The sequence below is a fragment of the Alligator sinensis genome, unplaced genomic scaffold, assembly GCF_000455745.1.
Source record: "Alligator sinensis unplaced genomic scaffold, ASM45574v1 scaffold273_1, whole genome shotgun sequence".
NCBI lineage: Eukaryota > Metazoa > Chordata > Crocodylia > Alligatoridae > Alligator > Alligator sinensis.
Genome location: NW_005841943.1, coordinates 2,142,787 through 2,151,504, shown reverse-complemented (window position 1 = coordinate 2,151,504; position 8,718 = coordinate 2,142,787).

Sequence of the window (8,718 nt, the reverse complement as noted above, 5' to 3'; positions counted from 1 at the left end):
TGTGCTCTTCCTGGATGGAATGACAAGTAAAGAAGCCAGGGGCTGGGCTGGGGAGTCAGTTGCCAGGCAGATTGTAATGTATCAAAAATCCAATGTCTATGTTTAGTCCCTGATCTCTAGTATCCAGGAGGTTGATGAAATGGAGTTCATAGGACACAGGGCACTCACACAGGAAAGAGAGTAAGGGACCTGATGTGCTAATTTGCACATAAACCACCAGTTACCTGGACGGTTACCGTGGATGGGGAAAGGATAAACGTGTCCGCTGGGTCATGAGGTTCCAGTTGGGCCCCCTTGCTTTCAAGTCTGCCTTTCTAGACAGCCTTGGGGCAGCTAAACCCAACCTTAGTCTCAGACCTGGTCAGCAGCTCATATTCTTTCACACAAAGGGACTTCTGTGCTGAGGCACGGGGTTCAAAAATATTTCTTTAGTCCCAGCCTTGGTCAGCGATACCGTGGAAAACACTCACACTATTCCCCAGCTTTCTATATTCCTTAGTCTAGGCTTTTCCCTTTACCCTTTTCATTGTAAACCGGTTTCATACATACCCTTTAGAGTGTCTGACAAGTTCGTATCTCAAAAGTTCGGATGGCGTAAGCTTGAGCTGGTTTCCCGACCCGCACGGGCAGTCCTCCACTGATAACCCTTTTAGAGATTTCAAAAGGTCTCTTACCTTGATTTGGCACCCGGGGTTTCGGAGGGGAACGGTCCGCAAGCCTGTCGGTACTCTCAGCCGGGTGTTGCCATCCGAGTCACGGCACCAAGAATTGTGAAAGAAACAAGCTTCCCTCTGTTGTTTGGTCACAAAGTTGTCAGAGACCCTTTATTTACAAGCAGCTGCAGGGGGGAGGCACTGAGCCTCTCCACCACAGACAATCAAAGCAAACCTTTTATATGTTTCAATTTCAGGTCACATGACACAAGATATAACAAGTTGAACAGAGAACTAGTTGGAACCAGAAAGCTGCAAGAGCGGAAAACTTCTGGTTTGACCTATTGACCTCATAGGTCTGCTCAGTGTTTATGGAAAATTCCACAAAGCACTTCTTAAACACAAATTAAGGCCTGGGGTTTTCTGCTTCTACATGAGGCTGTATTAAGAATAAATTTATATCTTTTTTATGCCTAGACAATGTTATTGTATAGGCTTTATGAAAAGGTTTTTATATCTGATGGCTTTAAAAATGGTGTCTGTGATGTATGACATACTTGGAGAAAGTGAACTTATTTTGTATGTAGTAACTTGTACAGCATTACTATTTGAAAAGCAGTACAATATAAGAAAAAAACCATGAATTGTAATTTAGTGCAAGATCAATTTGGTTTATTGTTTCAAAAGCCAGTTAAGGTTGCTACTTAGCAACACAGTAAAAGCCAGCCAGTGTGACACCTTTTAGACTAACTCATTCAGAGGATCATGAACTTTCTCAGGCTATAGCTAACTTCATCAGATGCTATGAATAATAACTGATGAAGTGGGCAGTAGCCTATGAAAGCTCATGCCTCTCTCAATGCATTAGTGTATAAGGAGCCACACTGCCTTGCTTCTAGTAACATCGAAATAACACATTATTGTGTTTAAAGAAAAGAACAGTGAAATCATTCTGAGTTTCACTACTTTCTTCAAGGCCAGGATTTTATCCCATCTATTTAAAGCAAGAAAATGAATACTTAAGGACATTACACCCACACTCTCTAACACTGGGTTTTCTGTCATGTCTATCAACATGCCATCTAATACATTTCCATCAAATGTAGAGAAGTATTTAATCACAACATAATTTTAAATTAGACCCATGGATAGTTCTGGGTCATTATTCATTATTTTAGCTTGATTTATGAATCAAAATATTTACTCAAAAGGTATTGTTAAAAATAAGTACCTGTTTTAGATGTATATAGGCGCATACACCTACACCTCTCCATATTGCACACAAATAGTACATGCAAGTTAAAAGAACATTTTTGAGGTTGCAGATTCAAACTGAAAAGTATGAAAATGCCACAGTAGATATTGTCTGCGTAAACCTAATTCAGCTCCTTGGTACAGGGCAGGATTTTCAGTTATGAACTCTTTCTTGTAGGTAAGCATGTAAGCCAGGTCAGTCATTTCTCACAAATTACTCAAGAGAGACACAGAGAAATTAGGAAAGAGAACCTCTCCCATCTCTTATTATAGCCAATAGGAATTCTAAAAACCACTCCCAGATCTGGCCCAGAACAAGAGATCAGGAGAAGACATCTATTTCATAGTTTAAAAAAATATTTTTTCAAGGATTATTTCAACATGCAGGGCATCAAGCAGGGCAGGGCCTGGAGAAACTGTCCTGTGTGCCCTGGTGTAAGTCTGGTCCTTAAATGCTAGACTTTAGTACCTAAAATAGCAGTTAGGGACTTAAATTCACTTCCTTTGTAGATTTAGTTTTTCAGCAGATCTCCAGTCTGTTTAGCTTAACAAAGAGAGGTTCAAGGAGGTTGTTTGATCATAGCCTGTAAGAAATTTGATCTAGCAGACAAAGGGTATGTGTAGATATTACACTTAGATTAACCTAACTAGGGTTAGGTCAATCTAAGTGTTAATCTGTACATGCATTTGAGGAGGTCAGGTAAAACATGGCCAGCCCAATCTAATTTAATTCACCTGAGGAGGTGCACTAAGTTAGATCAGGTATGCGTTAGCTCAGTCGGAACAGCTACACACATTCAGAACACAGGCTTGGGACGAAAGTCCAGCTGCTCACCTTAGCCCCAGGGCAGCATTTTTCCACACTTCCCACCCATATCAAGTTATTTTTAGGCCCCCACCCCTCTACCCCACACAGACCCACCAACTCCCCTATGGACCTCCTAGGCCCCCCACCCAACTTACTTAGATGATGCTCCCAGCACAGCTCCCAGCACCAGCAAACATCTGTGCAAGTAGGACCTGATCTACAACCACACAGCTTAAAGTAAGCTGTGTGATCATAGATTGAGTCCTGGGAACATCTGCATGTACCCAAAGGCATAACAATATTCAATAGCTGGAAGTTGATGCTAGACAAATTTTGACTAGAGATAAGGTGCAAGTTTTTAACAAGGAGAGTAATTAATCATTAAAACAACTTACCCAGAATTATGGTAGATTATGCTTTCAGTTCTTTTTTTTACATCAGATTAGATGGGTTTTCTCTAAAAGATAAGCTCCTGTACAAACAGAAATTGATTCAGGGAAGTGCTTGGACAGGGTTATTATCAGAGTGGATGATGGTAATGATTATTTCTGACCTTATTGTCTCTTACTGTACTTAGTACACAGCCTGGATGATGCTCAATTAATGAACAACTATGCAATATTTTTGTTTTGTCATTATTGGTCAGTGAGTGGCTCCTTGCTTTATTTACTGTATGCTATCCAAACCCTCCTCTAAAGACAATAATTTCCTCATGGGCATTTCTGTGACACTCATCACTATGAGGCCAGTATCTAACAGCTTCACAAACATTATTTACCTTATCTTCACATATCCTTATAATATAAGGGTGCAGTATTACTCCAGTTTTATACATGTGAAACTTAAGCACAGAGGACCATGTTCACAAAAGTGGTGTTAGGTGATCAAATGTTTCTTTAGGCACATTAGTCGAATCATATTGGGCATTACTGGCATTCACAAAAATCTCTGTTCATCTGCCACTTAGCCTTGTAGAGCCTAATTTCCCTTGACACATACGTTTCTTCTGGTAAAGTCCCTAAGGTGCCCAAATTTCTGCTGATGGGCATGCATACACAGAACTGCCTAAACCTTGATGTTAACAGGTGGGACTCCCACCCAAGTTCCTAATAGGGTTCACAATATTGGTTTTCCTGCAAGCGCTGGTTCCCAGTCCACTCCTATTTTCCTCATGGGCTCTTGCTCCTTAACCCACCTGCCTTCTCCCAGTTGTGGTACACACAGGCCTGATGAAAACATTACAAAGAAAGTTGTGTCTCAGCCCAATTAGCTCCAGGTTAGAGAGAACAAACCATATTTATTCAAATCTAAGACAAACTTCCTCCCCCCCAATCAGCATGGGGGAAAAAGCCCCTCATCTTAGATTCACCGACAAAGTGGAGGTGGGGGCAGGCAGCTGCTGTGGCTCTGACACTGGCCCTGAGCCCGGGTTGGGGCCATAGGCAGACCTACAGCAGCCATCTGTTTCCCCCTCTGCTTGTCCTCTGCACTTTCTGCCCCACCTTACTTTCAGGTGCAGCTTAGCTTCAGCTCAAGCTGGATTCCCCCCCTGGCTGGGAGCACAGAGAAGCTCCCTCCTCTGCCCTCCCTCTAATCAGCAGCACTGCCACTGCTGCATGGCCCAGCAGAGACTGAGCTTCCAAGTGCTGTGCTTCAGGGAGGGAACAGAGCCTGAATAGCATTTGACAGTAAGGGTAGAAAAGAGGGGAGAGGCAGAGACTGGAGAATGGGTAGGAGAAGAGGCAGAAACTGGACTAGTGGTAGGAAAGAAGCAGACTGTGGAGAGTGGGAGAAGAGGCAGAGACTGTGGGGAGCTGGGGATGGGGGAGGTGCAGGTGGCAGAGGGCAGGAAGGTTGCAGGAGGAAAAAGTGAGGGAAGACAAGGGGGGCTGCTTGACCCCCACCAGCCACCCGACCACCCCAAGCAACTGCTTTCCTTGCTGTAGAAGTGGGAAAAGGGAGGGACAAATTCAAGGCAACCCCCCATAATAAGATTCTATACCTGGAAAATTATAACAAAATTATACATTTTCCATATATAGAATCTAATTACCTTAAATTCAGGGTTATCTTAGATTCATGTAAATACAGTACTCAGTTCCTTTGCAGTAGGTGTGTGTACCGTCTGGGTAGCAGTAGGAGCTATAAGGTGTTCAGGTATGCTCACTAAGGATGAAGCTGTTAAAACTGAAGCCATCTCTACTGAGCATGTACACATTGAGCTTTTTCAAATGATCAAATTTGAGCAGGGATGGCAAAAATAAAAAACAAAGGCTTCATCCCTACCAACACTACTGACATGTTAGTGGCACTAGAACTGTTCCAAAAACATTGTGTCAGAAATTTTTGTTTGTTTTTATTGCTCCCTCCCTGTTCTCCCTGTTCTCCCTGTACTGTTTTTGCTAAAATTTTCCAAAAAATTCATATTGGGGATGGTACACAGCATGAAAAATTTCAGTGAAACACGTAATATTTGGCAAGGTAATAAGCAACTGAAAACAGGATGTAATAATTAGGGCTGTGCGAAATTTTGCCGGGTATTTCATTTCGAAGCTGTTTCGATGCATTTCAAGCTCTAAAAAGTGAAATCAAAATGAAATAAAAGCCTTCAAAACAGCTTTGAAATTAAACAAGGGCACTTGAAATAAACTCCTCCAAGACTGTTTTAGGCACCTACTCTGGACTCATTCAAGAAACACTTTGATGCTCATCTTGCTGGGATCCTTTGACCCTAGCTGACTTCCTGCCCTTGAGGCAGGGGGCTGGACTTGATGATCTTCGAGGTCCCTTCCAGCCCTAATGTCTATGAAATCTTTGAAATCTATGACGTTTTTAAAGTTTTGAAAAGTTTCAAGTTTTGAAGCCAGGCTTACTTGGCTTCAGCACGTCCCAGCTGGCAGCGGCAGCCTACTGTCATCCAGCGTGCAGATCCGAGGGCCAGTGCCCCCCAGGAGTCTGGCACAGCCCTGCAGCCCTCCCAGGGGTGCAGGCCCCTGGATCTGTGCACAGGATGACAGCATGCTGTCACTGCTGTCTGGGGCCAGTGGCAGCCCCAGAATGGGCTGTGGAGTGGATGCCTACATAGTCAGGTGGGTGGCTAACTGGCTTAGGGACTGCACCCAGAGAGTGGTGGTTGACGGAGCATTTTCAACCTGGAAGGAGGTGGGCAGTGGGGTCCCATAGGGTTTGGTCCTTGGGCCGGTATTATTTAATATTTTCATCAGTGATCTGGATGAGGGTGTGTTGAGCACCCTCTCCAAGTTCGCAGATGATACCAAATTATGGTGCAAAGTTAATACACCAGAGGGCAGGGAGCAGTTACAGGCCAACCTGGATAGGTTAGATCAATGGGCAGAATGTAATAGGATGCAATTCAACAAAGATAAAGGTAAAGTACTCCACCTAGGAAGGCGGAATCCCCAGCACACCTACAGGTTGGGGGATGTCCTCCTCAGCAGCTCAAAGGCTGAGAGAGATCTTAGAGTCATAGTTGACGCCAAGATTAACATGAGCTGGCAGTGCAACGAGGCCATCAACAAAGCCAATTGCACCTTGTTGTATATTAGCAGATGCATGACCAACAGATCAAGGGAGGTGATGCTCACCCTCTATGCAGCACTGGTCAGGCCACAGTTGGAGTACTGTGTCCGGTTTTGGGCGCCACACTTCAAGAGGAACACAGAGGATCTGGAAAGGGTTCAGAGGAGGGCCACCCGCATGATTAGTGGTCTCCGTGAAAGACCCTATGAGGAGAGGTTCATAGAATCATAGAAGTAGGGTTGGAAGGGACCTTGTAGATCTTCAAGTCTGACCCCCTGCCTGGGCAGGAGGAAAACTGGGCTCAAATGACCCCAGCCAGGTAGGCAACAAGCCTCTTCTTAACGACCCCCAGGGTAGGAGCCAGCACCACTTCCCTTGGAAGTTGGTTCCAGATCTTAACCGCCCTAACTGTGAAGTAGTTCCTATGGATGTCTAATCTAAACCTACTCTCCAACAACTTGTGGCCGTTATTCTTTGTTATCCCGAGGGGCGCTAGGGGAAACAAGGTCCCCCCTAGTGAGTTTATAGACGGTCACCGGGTCCCCCCTCAGCCTTCTCTTGTGAAGGCTGAACAGGTTCAGGTCCCGTAGCCTCTCATTTTAGGGTCGTGGCCCTCCTCTGGACCCTCTCAATGTTGTCCACATCCCTCTTGAAGTGGGGTGCCCAGAACTAGACACAGTACTCCAGCTGTGGCTTGACCAGCGTCGCATAGAGGGGGAGGATCACCTCCTTGGCCCTACTTGAGATGCACCTGTGGATGCACGATAGGGTCCGGTTGGCCCTGCCGACCGTGACCTCGCATTGTCGGCCCATGTTCATCTTGGAGTCAATAATGACTCCAAGATCGCTTTCTGCCTCCGTGCTCTCAAGAAGGGTGTTTCCCATCTTATAAGTGTGCTGCTGGTTGCTGCTGCCCAAGTGCAGCACCCTGCACTTGTCCGTATTGAACTGCATCCTGTTTTTGTTAGCCCACCCCTGCAACCTATCCAGGTCTTGCTGCAGTCTTTCCCTCCCTACTAGCGTGCTCACCTCACCCCAGATTTTGGTATCATCAGCAAATTTAAACAGGTTGCTTTTCACCCCGTCATCCAAATCGCTGATAAAGAAATTGAATAGTGCGGGCCCAAGGACCAATACCTGGGGGACTCCACTGCCCACTTCCCCCCAGGTCGAATATGACCCGTCCACCACCACCCTCTGAGTACGACCCTTCAGCCAATTTGCTATCCGTCTGACTGTGTACAGATCAATGCCACAGTCGCCTAGTTTTTTAATGAGGATGGGTGGTGGTCGACAGTGTCAAAGGCCTTGCTGAAGTCCAGAAAGACTACATCCACGGCGACACCTGCATTCAATGCTTTTGTGACCTGATCATAAAAGGTAATCGGGTTGGTCTGACATGACCTGCCCCTAATGAAACCATGCTGGTTGCCCTTGAGCATCATCCCCAATGCCCGCCCATCACAGATGTGCTCCTTGATGATCTTCTCAAAGAGGTGGAGAGATCTGGATCTCTTCAGACTATACAAAAGACAGCTGAGGGATGACCTTGTGGCTGCCTATAAATTTATCAGGGGAGGACAGCAGGGAATTGGTTATGTGCTGTTTACCAGAGCACCTCAGGGAGTAACTAGGAATAATGGGTGCAAACTAGTGGAGAGTAGATTTAGGTTAGACATTAGGAAGACATTTGTTACAATAAGGGTGGCCAGAGTCTGGAATGGACTTCCAAGAGAGGTGGTGCTGTCACCTAACTTGGAGGTCTTCAAGAGAAGGCTTGACAATCACCTGGCTGGGGTCGTCTAACCTCAGTCCTCTTTCTTGTCAGAGGCCACACCTCCAGGAGGGCTGCAGTGGTGTGCCAGACTTCTTTTGGGGGTATGGGACCCTGATCTGCATGCCAGAAGACAGGAGGCTACTGCTGCCATCTGGGACCAGCGCTGGGCACAGCCTGTGTCCAATGCCAGGAAGGTGGTGCTGCCACTGGCCCAAGGCAGCAGCAGAAGCCTCCTGTCATCCAGCCTGCAGATCCGCCCCCAGGAGGAGTCTGGCACAGCCCCACAACCCTCCCCAGGGTGTGGGCGCCCAGATCTGCACATGGTATGACAGCATGCTGTCACTGCTGGCTTGGGCCAATGGCAGCACCAATCTTCCCAATGCTTGGCATGGGCTGCAACCAGCACTGGTCCCAGCCGGCGGCGGCAGCCTCCTGTCATCCGGCACACAGATCAGGGGCCTGCACCCCTGAGAGAAGTCCAGCACAGCCTGGCTACCTTCCTGGGGGTGTGAGCCCCTGGATCTGTGCCCTGGATGAGAGGAGGCTTAGGCTGCCTCTCCCACCAGGGACCAGTGCCCACCGCTTGCCTCACTGCTCAGCTACAGCCCCCCTGCTCAGCCTGTGCCTGGCTCCAGCGCCACCTCTTGGCCCATGGCCAGCTCCAGCCCCCCCCCCACCCGCATGCC